At 35.2% G+C, this 15,138-nt stretch overlaps 1 protein-coding gene and 1 non-coding gene across 5 annotated transcripts in view; both read right to left on the bottom strand.

The window, feature by feature from the left end:
• Positions 1-15,138, bottom strand: part of LOC149784417 (protein PHTF2-like) — a 124,894-nt gene that overhangs the window by 109,146 nt on the left and 610 nt on the right. The window lies entirely within an intron of this gene.
• Trnap-agg (transfer RNA proline (anticodon AGG)) lies at positions 4,064-4,140 on the bottom strand. The gene has a single exon. It is a non-coding gene; the product is annotated as a tRNA-Pro (tRNA).

Here is a 15,138-nt window from a genome sequence, read left to right as displayed (position 1 = left end):
GACGATTTGTATTTGTGAAGAATTGTATTGCTCGCTAGCCGCTATAAGAATTAATATTTCTTTGCGTAGTTATATTTTGGTAGACAAGAAATTTGTTTACGTAATGATAGATTTTGCCATTGAGTAACGGATTGCCGTTTATCACCATTTGAATGTGAATATTGTGGATTTGGTACGCTTGTGTAGGAAATATATAAATATATATAAATATATAGATAGTCATATTACTAATCGTAGTAATATTTTAGTACAATCATATTTGAAATATTTTGTATGTATATACTGATAGGGCTCAGTATGTAGATATTTGAATCCTTTGTGTGATTGTGTTATGGCGCCATTTTTGTAAGCGGCGGAAGTGTATGGGAATTTCGATGTGTGCGCATGCGCGACCCAAATGTCCCGCCTTAAACTGATGGTTCAGTTCAGTGACGTAGTGTGAGGGAAGATTTTTATAACCCTATGCTAATGCATTATACCTTTCAACAGGAAGCTTTCGGGGGACGAAAGAATCTCAGAGAATTTCGGGGGACGAGAGAAGTTCAGAGAATTTCGGGTGACGGTGAGAGATACCGAGTGAATTTCGGGTGACCTCAAGGGATACCGTCAAGGGTTCCGGATACTAGAAGAGGAACCGGAAGTCAAGATAACGGCAAGGAACAAGGATAATAGAAGAGGAAGCGGAAGTGGAGATCACGAAAGGAGAGAAAGACAAGGGAACGAAGAGATTTAGATGAGTAGCACTCAAGAAGGGAAAAATCTCCTCACACTGTGAACTCAAATGATGACCAAAGGGATCATTGGGTGAAAGAGAGACATTGATTACTTTAAATTCTTTTAAATTTCATTTATTAAATTGTTATTGTTTAAATTTCATCTTTGTATTTCTTTTAATTTAACTGTCGGCATTGCTGACTGGGGGCTCGTAGCCATAAATATATTTAGTCAATAAATAATATAGTGTCCAGAATTAACCTTCTGAATAAGGACCAGGGGAACTTCTCATAATTCGTTAAAGTCTATAAGAAGAACCCCACCCCTAGACAACCACTACACCCCCACACTGGATTATTGCAAGTGTGTAATATTATTTGTATCGCTAAGCACTTTTCTGATTAATTCACACATTTAATTTGATTGAAAAAAGTCGATTTTAATGGTGTATATGGTAAAATCAATGAATACCTGATTAATAGAACACATCTTTCAGATATCTAGTATACGGTCTTAAACTTGCACATTTATCAATCATACAACTCCTTTAGCTATCAAAAACGACAGTACTACATATATATTCTTCATTTCATCCAGGGGTGCCGGCATACTTTTTGTCTGGGGGGAGGAGCAAACATGTAGTGGTGGGCTTTTGTGTGCTGGTACAGTGAAATTTTTGGTTGGGGGGGGGGGCGCTTCCAAAAGTCTTTTAAGTATTGTTCAGTTACACAATGATAACTTTGACACACGAGATTTTGTACAACTAAAAGTTTACATTCAATGAAATTTATATTTTTAAATACAAAATGAGACTTGTAAGGCTTGTTCAGCGTGTATTCTATAGCTCGCAAATTCTGAAAACCACTGAGAAGTAAGATAATCAGCACGACTTGTAACTGTTACAAGCTGCCCTTGCCAAGTATCCGTGGAAACAATTTGTTCTTCCCAGTGCATGCATGTACATTAATTTGTGAAACTGTTCTTCCATGTCATTATCTTCCCATCATAACCGGAAGGTAACTTATGTTAAAATGCAATATCCATTATCATATGTTAATCCATACATACACATGGTAATAAATGTATACAAGTTTTTGGATGAGTGCAATGATGGGTCTTGCATAATATGCCAGCAGACTAGGGTCTATATTCTACTGATTAATCCAAACAATGGCGAATTATGCGACAGCTGATCCGGTTATATGCAGTCTACATTTGCACTTGACTGTTATATACGGTAATAATCAGGCAGTTACCTTGAGCTGAATGGCACCCTTCAGCTGCATGACCACTGTAATGGTAACATCGGTGGTATTTTGACATTGAGCTGTTTCTGCTTTCAGTAATTAGGTTAAGCGGTCAAACAAGAATAATCTTGACAAGCATCGAATGATGTGAATAACGAACAATAACATATAATTACAAATATTGGTACAAGGTAACGAGATTTAAGAAAAAAAACAACATACTGTAATAGCGTCAGGAAGAAATGAACTAATTAACAAACATTGCTAACAGAAACATGTTGCTTAATATTAAAAGTCTAAATATGAAAATATTCGCGTCAATGGGGGTTAGTTAACAAGTTCAGCTCAAGTCTTATATGGTACAAAATTTGATGTCACACAGATTATGTAACAGCTCAGACTTTTCCAAAAAATTACACGTTACCCGTGTTCCTTAATTTATGAAATCATTATAATAGGCTAATTTTTTTTCTTAAAAAAGGAAGATGTGCTTTACGCAATATGTAAAATATTTTTTTAAACAAAAAAGATGTAACAATTAAGACACCAATTACATCTTTACTCTACAGTTTCAACATCATCTTTAAAGCTATCCAAATGATATCATGATATATAAGTATAGAAAGCGCAAAGAACTAATCATATATATATATATATATATATATATATATATATATATATATATATATATATATATATATATATATATATATATGTCATTAATATACTACATATGTAACAGGATATATTTTGCTTTTTCACAAGTAATTGTGAAGTGCATCTCATGGCTCCCCGAATGAAAGATCAAGTTGAAACAACGAACTTCTTATTTTGCAGCTTTGAAAGGTTACTACTCTTTAACTGGGAAGGAAAGGCGGAATTTCTGTCCGGATTTACATCCATGACTTGGACTTGTAATTCCATGTGAAGCACTAACCGACTCAAAAATGTGTCCCTTGTAATAAGGTTTCAGACAGTTTGTATGTCAAATCCACTAATATTTTAAGTCTCTACCATAATATAAAGATATGCTGATAAAATAAATGTAGTCTTCCGCCATTAGAAGGTCAATGTGAAAATCTCACGATGATATGATCATTCAACCATTCAGAATTAGTGACAATATATTCAACACGTGCGTTGTGGCCTGCAATATTTTTACCATCATTTTCATTCAGAACTGACCTGATATTATAATTAGGACGAGTGGCCACAACAAAAGTTTGAAGATAGCGATGGTGGCCATACTGAATGTCAGACTGGCACCACCACTGTATTTAAAACTAACCAGACATAATAAGAAATCTTTTGCCGAAAACCCAATTCTGATCTGATTTCCATCTAGGAGACATAGTGATAAGATTTAGAGATAACTGCTGTGATTGTTGTTGTTGTGGGCTTAATGCCATTTTTCAGCACATGGTATACATGGTGACCAGTATTACTGGTGGAGGAAGAACCAGGAAACCCCCGAAGAACTACCGACCCACAGGAAGCTAACAGCAAGCTTTCTCATACAGGCCAACCCTAAGATTCGAATCCATACAGACAGAGGTGAGATGGCAGTAATTGATAAAGGCAAGTGCTTTGGACTCCAGATATTGTGGTAACTCAAGTAGGATGTCACATCTGTACAATTGTTAATTAAGACAAAACAAAGAAAAGACGTCAGTGATGAACTTATTGCACAGAAGATCAAGAACCAGCTAGACAGCACAAAACGTGAGAACCCTGTTGATATGACCATCCATTCAGAAGCAGTAGCAATAACAAGGTCTTCAAGATGGTCACTGCCCTAGCCATATAAGATGACGTAGTACAACCAGTTTCATTTAGGACCAAATGGATATCACAAGATTTGTGATTTGTGATTTTGATTTTTAACGTAGCTTTAACAATTTTTCAGTCATATCACTACGATGTCTGCAATGTGGCTGTTTATAGTGATGTCTAGCACTGGGGCATCATGCCGCAGACATGTAGCATGATGTCCCACCCAGTCACATTATCCTGACACCAGGCCGACCAGTCCTAACACTAACCTCTTAATGCTGAACGCCAAGCGAGGCAGCTGTTAGTACCATTTTTGTAAGTCTCTGGTATGACTCGGCCGGGGATCGAACCCACGACCTCCCGCATCCTAGGCGGACGCTCTAACCACTAGGCCACCGGAGCGGTCGGATATCACAAGAAGTATTCTGAAGAAAACCCAAGGCTGATATGGCTTTCTGGAGAACAAGAAAGAGTTTTTCAATATCGCTGTGAGCATATTGGAAGTCAGATCTGCAAGAGTTTGCTTTGGATCAACTAGACATCATATGAAGTCTTTTATTAAAACTTCCTGATGATATTACCGTTAACTCAGATAGAGTAGCAAGGACACGTTTTTCAAGATGGCTGCCATATTAAATGTTCAGTGAGAACCATTTTCATTTAGGAACAATCATCATCATCATGCAACTCTGTCTTTTAAAGCAAATCTGTTTTCTTGTTGAATAAAAACAAATATGACGTTTTATTATTGTTCTACTTACCAAGATCTGTGCAACAATATTTGCAAGTTTTGGTCAGTGACACATTTTCTGCATTGCATTTATGCATTATTCTGTAGTGCATTTGCACGCGGTTCTGTTTTACATTTGTACACTGTGTAGTGTTCCCTTTTCAAGTAGCAAAACCACAAAGCTTGCATGTACTGTAAATTCTTCTTTTTTCTTCAAGCTAGTGTGTTTTAGCTTAACCATACCTGCATGTAGAGTATGGCAGCTTCACTGTCTAGAACAAGTATAATCATTATTAGCTTCCTATCTTACAATAAAAATGTCAGGGGGAGGGATTCTCCCAAAACGTTAACACTTTTTCAAGTCATTCCAAACAATTATAACGATATTTCTAACCACCATGATCTCCAGATTCTGCACCATGCGCCCTCGTTCCCTCTTTTTCTTGTCAAAAACATTTTATTTACATAGACTTTTGAAAAACATCATGGACGGTGTTTAATTAAAACTAAATAGACCTTTTTAATGACCTCAAAAAGGCTATAAACAAAATGATGTTATCTGCTGTTTTGTATGGACTCCCTTGATGAATCGTGTATTCTCACTTAGAAGCCGAGTCCAACTGCATGCTGCACAATCCAGATATGTTGTTGCATAATGTGCCACAAGAAATGGGTCAAAGCAATTTGCTAAGCATAATCAGTAGAAAAGACGATACAGATCATGATCAGCCAAAACATTATGATGGCATAGCAGGGTCTACTTATTTTGCAATTAGATTTTACTTACAAGTATAAACATTATTTTGGGAAAATTCAGAATATATTGAAAGCAAAACGTCCCGATTAAAAAATAGGGAATATAACTTTTCCTAACGATATCATTTGCTAATTTTGCTATTTTTACATTTTCTTCATAGTTTTAATCCATGCTTTTTTAAAAATCTGATCATGTGTAGCCTAAATCTATATTCATCCTAAGAAACAATAGTTTTCCAATATAAACATAGAATGTGTGCGTGTGTGTGTGTGTGTGCTTTGGATTTTTAACGTAGCTTTAAAAATGTTTCAGTCATATCGCTACGATGTCTGTAGTGTGGCAGTTTATAGTGATGTCTAGCACCGGGACATCATGCCGCAGACATGTAGCGTCATGTCCCCCATTCAGTCACATAATCCTAACACCAGGCCAACCAGTCCTAAAACTAATCTCTTAATGCTGAGCGCCAAGCGTTAGTACAATTTTATAAGTCTTTGGTATGACTTGGCCACGGTTCGAACCCGCGACTTCCCGCATCCGAGGGGGATGATCTGACCACTAGACCACCGTATGGGTCAAACAAAGAAATTTTTTGTACAAGTGACAGCTTTAGGATAACTTCAAAAAGTAACCAGATTACACAAGTTGGTTCATCATCTAATAACAGTTCTAGGTAACAGGAACTCTTCTACTAAATATTTCAGACAAACATTTGACTTCCGGGGAAGAACTAAACCAAGCTTATTTCATGTTTAACTTTTTTTTTTATACAGCAAAACAAACTAAAGATTTGAAATTTCACACTGAAATAAGACAAATCTCAATTATTTTTTTTTACCAGAATGGAACCTAGAAAATTTTAAATAATTTTACCAATGGCTCTAAGCTTACTAAAATTGAACATTTAATATATTTTGAAAGTATTAATGGTAGAGATGCTTTATATCGATCCTGTGTTTACAAAACAATTCAACTGAACATGATTTCAATGCAAAATGTAATAATGACATAGCTCTTTCAAAAGACATTAAAAATATTGTATATTTTGATTTCCTGCTTACATGTTCAACTGATAAAACAACGTTTGTGTCCACTCTTGCTGCATTTTGCTTACTAATTGAAAGTGCCTTTGTTTTATATTCTAGTATTATCTCCACAGCATCATTCAGTTGGTCTATGCAGAACATACTGTATTTCCATAGTTTGCATCATTCAGTTTGCATCATTCAGCTGGTCTATTCAGTTTGCATCATTCAGTCTGCACCATTCAGTTGGTCTATTCAGTTTGCATCATTCAGTTGTCTATTCAGTTTGCATCAGTCAGTTGGTCTATTCAGTTTGCACCATTCAGTTGGTCTATTCAGTTTGCACCATTCAGTTGGTCTATTCAGTTTGCATCATTCAGTTGGTCTATTCAGTTTGCATCATTCAGTTTGCACCATTCAGTTGGTTTATTCAGTTTGCATCATTCAGTTGGTCTATTCAGTTTGCATCACTCAGTTGGTCTATTCAGTTTGCACCATTCAGTTGGTCTATTCAGTTTGCATCATTCAGTTGGACTATTCAGTTTGCATCATTCAGTTGATCTATTCAGTTTGCATCATTCAGTTGGTCTATTCAGTTTGCATCATTCAGTTGTCTATTCAGTTTGCATCAGTCAGTTTGCACCATTCAGTTGGTCTATTCAGTTTGCATCATTCAGTTGGTCTATTCAGTTTACATCACTCAGTTGGTCTATTCAGTTTGCACCATTCAGTTGGTCTATTCAGTTTGCATCATTCAGTTGGACTATTCAGTTTGCATCATTCAGTTGATCTATTCAGTTTGCATCATTCAGCTGGTCTTTTCAGTTTGCACCATTCAGTTTGCATCATTCAGTTGGTCTATTCAGTTTGCATCATTAAGTTGGTCTATTCAGTTTGCATCATTCAGCTGGTCTATTCAGTTTGCATCATTCAGCTGGTCTATTCAGTTGGAACATGCTGGTAATACTGGACCACGAAATTGTACATCGAGATGCAAGATGGGCATTTCTTTTATATCCAACGTAACCATCTAATCAACTACATACCATTTCCTCAGCTTTAGCCTAATCTATTTTTAATAAGATAAATCTGATTTTTTTTTTATATGCAAGAAGTTTTATCATGAATACTCTTTGATATACAGAGGTTTGCTAATCTCTACCCACTAGTCGTAAGAAAAGACACTTGACTTGAGTACATATCGCAGCTCGGCTATCTAATATGTTTTCACTTCAGTTGTGTCAACCCTGATATTTTTAACGTCTTTTTCCGTAATAATTACTTTATGAAATCATCCCTAAAAACCAATGATGCAGAATCTTATTTATATAAATAAATCTTAGGAAAATGCAATGTGGACACATAACTATAGGAGAAACTGTTGAATATGGTACCTACTTTATTTATCTCACCTATTTAATATATATCATGGTGTTGCTTGACTAATACTGGTTGAACTATCTTTACTCTTTTCTGAAAAATCAACCCCAAGCTACATCAAAGAATGGAAAATCCAAGGAATATATAACAATGGACAAAAATTGAAACGTTATGTCCACAATCAACTACCGCTGGAAAATACAAATATAAATAAAAGTATGAGTATATAAATGTCTTTAAGTTATCTGAAAGACAAATGTGAGGCAGCCATACTGGATATTAAATCAGTGTCATTTTCATTTAGGACCAACTACATTGTATATATCACATGCATGTATCAGTAGTCTTCTTTTGAAAACCCAATGTCAATATGACTTTCCATTTAGAAACAGAAATAACAAGGTCTTCTAGATGGCTGCCAAGGAGGACATATTGGATGTCAGATTGGCAGCATTTTTATTAAGGATAAACACAGTGGCGTCACTCGGGTTGGTGTCACCCCCATGGTCCTCCTTCCGTAATAGACCATACAGAATCCTTAGTAATGTCATTTTGGTGTCACCCCCTCTAATGGTGTCACCCGGTGCAGTCCGCACACCCCGCATCCCCCTAGCGACGCCACTGCTGTGCCTGCTAGTCATGTATTTAACTATGATCGGTTATCCGCTTATGAAATCCGACTAGACCGAGCAGTGTGTGCTCTGTAAAATTTGCAATTTTTCATTTTGGTGTCACCCCTCTGAGATGGTGTCACCCGGTGCGGTCCGCGCCCCCCGCACCCCCCTAGCGACGCCAATGGATAAACATAACATCACAAGAAAAAGGTTTTATGAAAACTCAATGATGATGTCAGTTAAACTCCTGGAGGAATAGCGCGCGCGCGTGTGTGTGTGTGTGTGTGTGTGTGTGTGTGTGTATGTGTGTGTGTGTAAGGAGGAAAAGCAATAAAAAGAAATGGATGTCCAGTCAGTGCCATTTTTATTTGGGAATAAATAAATATTATTAAATTTTTTTGGGTTAAAATCCCAGAATGATACAATTTTTAGTTCAGGAGGAGTAACAACAAGAAGATTCTCAAGATGGCTGCCATGGAAACCATACTGGACATCAGATCAGCAACATTTTCATTTAGTACCAATTTTACATCATAAGAAGTCTTTTATTGAAAACCATATACTGATATGACCATCCATTCAGGAGGATTAGAAATAAAACAAATTTCAAAATGGCTGCTCTGGTGGCCTTACTGGATGTCCAAATGTCATCTTTTTAATTTAAAACCAACTCAACATCATAGGAAATCTGCAAGTGAAAACACCATTCGATACAACTTTCCACTTCGGAGAAGCAGCAATGAAAGATTTTCAAGCTGGCAGTCATAAGGTATGTCGAACCAGCACTATATTGAGAACCAATTAGACAAAAGAATAAGTCTTTTAGTGAAAACCTCATGTTAACGTGCATCCATGGGAAAGGCACTTAGCTCTCATTTCCTTGACATGATATTAACAAGTGTTAAAAGTGCCATTAAAACCAATAACAAGAGTCCCTAAAAATATTTCCAGAAATTAAAGATTAGAAATTTCTTCCTTTTAACTGCTGGGTGTTGAAACCATCTATCATATTTAGCTACTGTAGTGGACATATTGTTTTTCAGATTGGCACCAATTTCATTTAGGATTAGCAAGGTATCATAAGAAATCTTCTGGTGGAAACTCCATAAGTACATGACTCTGCTCTGGAGGAGTAACAATAACATGATTTTCAAGATGGATGCCATGCTGGCCATATTCAGTATCAGACTGGCATCATTTCCATTTGATCCCAACTAGACATGTAGGAAGCCTTTTGGTGAAAGCACAATGTGAATATGACCAGCCATCAAGAGAAGTAGTGACAGCATATTTTCAAGATGGCAGTCCTATTAGAAGTCAGATTTTACCATTTTCATTAATGACCACTTTATACATATCATAAGAAATCATTCAGTAAAAAGCCCATGCTGATATGCCATTCATTTGGGAAAAAGTGATAAAAATATTTTCAAAATGGCCACATGATGGGAATACTGTCTTTTGTACAAACAACCAAAAGAAAACCACACCATGTTGGTATAATAATCCATTCAAGAGTAGGGATAACATTTTCTGGACAACTGACCTGGTGGCTATATTGGATATCAGATCAAGCCCATTTTCAATCTGACCAACCAGCCATCTTAAGAAGCCTCCTGATGAAAACCCCATGAATATCCTTTCAGGAAGAGTAGCAATAACAAAAATGTCAAGATGGCCACTATGACCAATGTAGCTCAAATGGTGATTTCTTTTTATCACTTTAACCATGAAATAAAATATGCAACATTATTTCTGCTCAAAGTGAAATATGGTCTGAGTCAATAACTTTGGGATGTTTTTTCCAACTCTACAGTAACACCAAGGTGAAAAAAGTTTTAACTTCATGGTTTTTGTTTGTTTTGAGTCTCTGTGTGTATGTGTTTGTGTGTCTGTGTGATCTGGTTTTGTGAAGTAACTTTTAAACATTTTCCAGTTATATCACTACCATATCTCTATCGCGGCAGTTTATAGTGATGTCTAGTTCTGTGGCATCATGTCAGATATGTCCCACCCAGTCACTTTACACTGACACTAGGCCAACCAGTCCTAACATTAACCTCTTAATGCTGAGCACCAAGCGAGGTAGCTGCTAATACCATTTTTATAAGTCTTTGGTATCACTCGCCAGTGTTTGGACAGGCAACTTCCTGCATCTGAGGCAGACGCTCTAACCACTTAGGCCACTAGAGCGGTCTGTTTTGAGTTATGATTATGGAAGTATATTTTTATAAATTTTAAGAAACTTCATTGGCAATAATCTTCATTGTTTTTGAGAAAATGGGCATCGTGTTGGCAATCAACTTCCTTACCAGACACAATAAAACCATGGAAAGTCCTTCTAATTTCCCTTGAAAACATACATTTTTTTATTCACTTTTATCGTTTCCTACTAAATACATCTCACTACTGTTGACAATAAATGACACATGCACATGATTTGTTTTATTCTGAATGAAAATAATGAAATTTGGGATAGTTGCACTTAACAATGAATATTGTACCATAAATTTAGTAACTAAGTAAATATCAGATATGTGTCAGGGGAATGTAAAGAAAACAACAGTGACTAAACAAATTTCTTTGTCCTATCTATAATCTGCCTTTAAAATGCCCTTGTTGACATCGGAAATTCATTCAGTAATCTGAACAATTTAGTGATACCTGATGTGAAATGTGATATCAGCTAGGAATACCGGTCACAGCTGACCATGATTTCTCCAACAGAGCTTAAATCTGGACTTAAACTTAAGAATAGAATGCAGCAATATGATTGGATGAAACTCTTATGTCACATTATCTCCAAGATAATATCAGAGAAAATGAACAGAAAGAGTGAGTGAACACTGAGAAATAATTATTTAGTCCTCATTTATTTTGCAGGGTACAGGAATTTAAAGTGAAATATCGTTTGTTTTTTTCTAACTCTGTTTCACCTATGAACTATAATGAAGTAAATGCAGCAAATTATATTTTTTAAAAATGTGTGGATCTTGTGTTCTCCTCTAATGTTGAAGTATGACTTAACATTACTGGATTTATCTATTAGTCACCTTGTATCCCACTGGCCTTGTAAAGAATTAAATAAAACTGTATAAAATTTTAATACAATGATTGATATTCATTATATATATATATATATATATATATATATATATATATAATGAATGATCACTTGATATGTGATTATATCAAATAATCTTTGATTTGTCTGAACTATTAAAGTGTTAAATAAACACCCTAACCAAGTAATATTCAAAGGTTATTAGGTTTACACACTGTTTATTTGCCAGACAATATAGGTGTTGCCAAATAACCTTGCTATAAGCTAACTGCATTAGAGATATACCAGTCACAGTCTGCTAGATAAATGGGGTCAGACAAGGGCAACTTCATTCTTTAGTGAACAATGGTACTTTAAATATCACACACCAGGTTCTTAATACAGACATCTGTTTTCTACGCAGCATCAATCCTACAAATGGAAAAACACTAAAACCTAATGACTGCTTCAGGATCTACAGTACAGAAAATACTATATTTTCTACAATACAATTGCACCAATTATTTTTTTTAAAGTATGTGGTGTGTCATTGCAGATTGGATCTCAAATACAAAATATGTGTAGCCTAGGCCATGAATAAGCAGAAAAAAATGTGCACATAATACTGACAACTAACCTTTATTATTATCCTCCTCAAACACATATTTGAGAACCTGAGCAAATAAAACTTTACCACTGGACATGATCACATATGCAATCGATTATGTGTTGTGTATTTTCCATGTAGTTAGTCTTCTTGTAGAAAAAAAATATTTGTAAAACAGTTTAGTGGCACAAGATACTGCAGTTAGGTAAAAATCAATAGCGACAGTTTTCTGAAAGAAAAAAAAACAAACTATCCAGATAAATAAATTGTTTGACAGAAAACCAGTGTAGTACATAAGGTCTATACTAAAATATTAGCAACAGCTAAAAAGAACAAAGAATGACACATTTTCTGCCTCATTTAATAATAAAGTATATCAGTGTTTTTATTTCTTCAAACCTCTGATACCTCATTTGAATGCTTTTATAATAATTTTCACCATTATCTGGCTGCTACATAAATGTTCTGGAATAAACATCCGACATGAGAATTCAATATATATATATATATATATATATATATATAGACACACACACACACACTACAGGTAGTAACAATTAATCATATTTGACAGAAAAGGATCACATGTAGGTTTTCTGCCTAACTACTATGAAAGCCACACCATTGTTGATCACAACTAGCTCAATCATTTAACAGAAGTTGAAAATACATTTTTAAATGGTTGCTATAGAAGTTAAGAGTTGCTAGGGAAGCCAAGCCAAATGCAGTTTTGACAAACATATTCCAAAGTTTAATCAAAATTGTTTAGTCATTCCTTAGAACAAGCCAAAATCTGTTTTTCCATATGGTTGCTAATTAGGCCTTATCATTATTAAGTGAGCCATCCAAACTTCAAAAGTAGGTTCTGATGATCTTCAAAACTGGTTGACAACATGTACCAATATGCCAATACTCAAAACATCCAATAGCATGCCTCTGTAATTTCAGATCAAGCTCCTCCAGTATTCTAAATGAGGTGACTATTAGGCTAATAGAAAACTCTAATTTGCCTGAGAAAACTTTGATCGTATTGATGAAATGTGTAAATTTATTTTCAAGATGTTGAAAGACTAGTAAATTATTAATATTTATCCCCAAACCCTTAAGAACTTTGTCTACTTATAATATTTTAATGAAAGCTGTCAACTTTGTATACAAAGTGAAGCATGTGACATATGAGGGGGAATGGATTGCCTGAGAAAACTATATTAGTGCTCACTTGGCTTTAACATACATGTGCTTCTACAGGAGGTAGGATAACATACCATTTTAGATACTTATGTGCATTACAGAAACCAGCCAGAACCAGTCTAGTGTATACCAGAACAGTTCCAGTAATCATAGCAGCCAATGCAATGAAGCAAGGCTGAGTAATGGGTTTAAGGCTAGCAGGTATGCATAAGAAGCTGTTAATTATTTTACATGTAATCTGGAGTTTATACTAAATGCAGAATTTCTTTGTTTTGAAGGTATTATAAGGGGTCAAGTGTGGTCAGGATGTTTTATGAGACTTTGGTTACAAATTGGCTGCCCTTTGGCAGAGCTGAGATAAAAAGTAATGAACGACTAAAAATAACACTTAAGTATATTGTTATTTTTAATGGTCTCTGTGTGTGTGTGTGTGTGTGTGTGATTTGGAATTTTAAAATAGCTTTAACAATTTTTCAGTCATATCGCTACAATGTCTGCAGTGTGACAATTTACAGTGATGTCTAGCATTGGGGCATCATGTCACAGACATGCAGCATGATGTCCCAACCAGTCACATTATCCTGACACCAGGCCAACCAGTCCTAACACTAACCTCAAGCCTAACATTAACCTCTTAATGCTGAGCACCAAACGAGGCAGCTGTCTGTGCCATTTTTGTAAGGCTTTGGTATGACTTGGACAGGGATCAAACCTACAACCTCCCACATACAAGGCAAACACCCTAACCACTGATGAGGTCTCTTTAAATTACTACTGCATTATTCAATATGTTGCATGTTAAAGTTTAATGAATAATAACTGAGCCATCACGTTTATAGAAGTGTAACCATATTTGTATGAACAATATCAAAAACTGAAAGAGAAACTATATAAAGCATGACATGCTTCAAGTGTTTATGTAGTAAATTGTTCAAGTAATATTTGTGTCCTAATTTATGTGTTTTATTGGGAGACTGATAACATAAGAAAATAATCATTGAAAATGATAACAGAATGTAAATCATGTCAAATGAGTAAAGAAAATAGTTACTGTATAAAACGTGCAATAAATGAATGTTGAGTGTAGTACATCTAGTAAGCATACGTATGGGCATTGGCATGTATGAGTATAGTGTGTGTGTGTGTGTGGATACATATATGTATGTATATGTGTACATTTAGAAAACAGTTACAATAAATACTTTATTTTCATTCATTTGCTCTCTCCCTCTCAATCTAGAGTTAGAATATAATACTATGTACAAGTGTTAAACATTATTCCCTATAAGGTAATGTACACTTATACTGAACTGTGAGGTAGTCGGTGGGATGGTCCCCTGACCAACTGTTACCTATGTACAGGAAATAATAAGCATGGAGAGAAAAAAAGACATGTTTCTGATGCTAGTGAACATCAACTGTTCACCCACTGAGTATGAAGGACATCGAAAGGACAGTTAGATAATGGCTGACCTCATGACCTGGGGGAAAACTCTGCTTTACATGACATATGTTGCAATATGAATAAACACACAAGTCAATTTAATATGATTTTGGTTTTATCTTTTCATATCTGAAGTGCAGCAATTACAATGTTGTGTGATAAAATGATAGTAAAATAGTAAGGCATAAGGAAATTTTAGTCTGGGCTAATAGAAAATGTGTCAGGGCTTGTGATTTTTCTAGTCACAAGGGTTGGGCCTATGTCTAAAATATATGTTCTTTGTGCACTGTATGCACATCTGAAAATAAAGATTTCATGACAGAAGTACACCAAAAAGCATGGTAACTTTTATGTTTTGCAGCACATTTGTTTGCAAATAGTATTGCACTTTGTTTAATATTACAATCAATATTTGACTGATTACAATCAATATTAGACAATTTTTACAAAGCATTAATATTAGTTTAAAGGAATATGAAGGTAAGATGATCCAAATGAAGTGAATAATTGCCATTTAAGGGTATGTGTAATAAAATTCTTTAAAACAAATTACACATGTAGCTGAAATAGTCGAATATGAAAGCCTACATGACCTGTATTACTTTTATTATAG

This window comes from Sinohyriopsis cumingii, chromosome 14, assembly GCF_028554795.1.
Source record: "Sinohyriopsis cumingii isolate HCF-2022 chromosome 14, ASM2855479v2, whole genome shotgun sequence".
NCBI lineage: Eukaryota > Metazoa > Mollusca > Bivalvia > Unionida > Unionidae > Sinohyriopsis > Sinohyriopsis cumingii.
The sequence above is the reverse complement of the archived record's forward strand: the minus strand, read 5'-3'. Positions and strand labels throughout refer to the sequence as shown.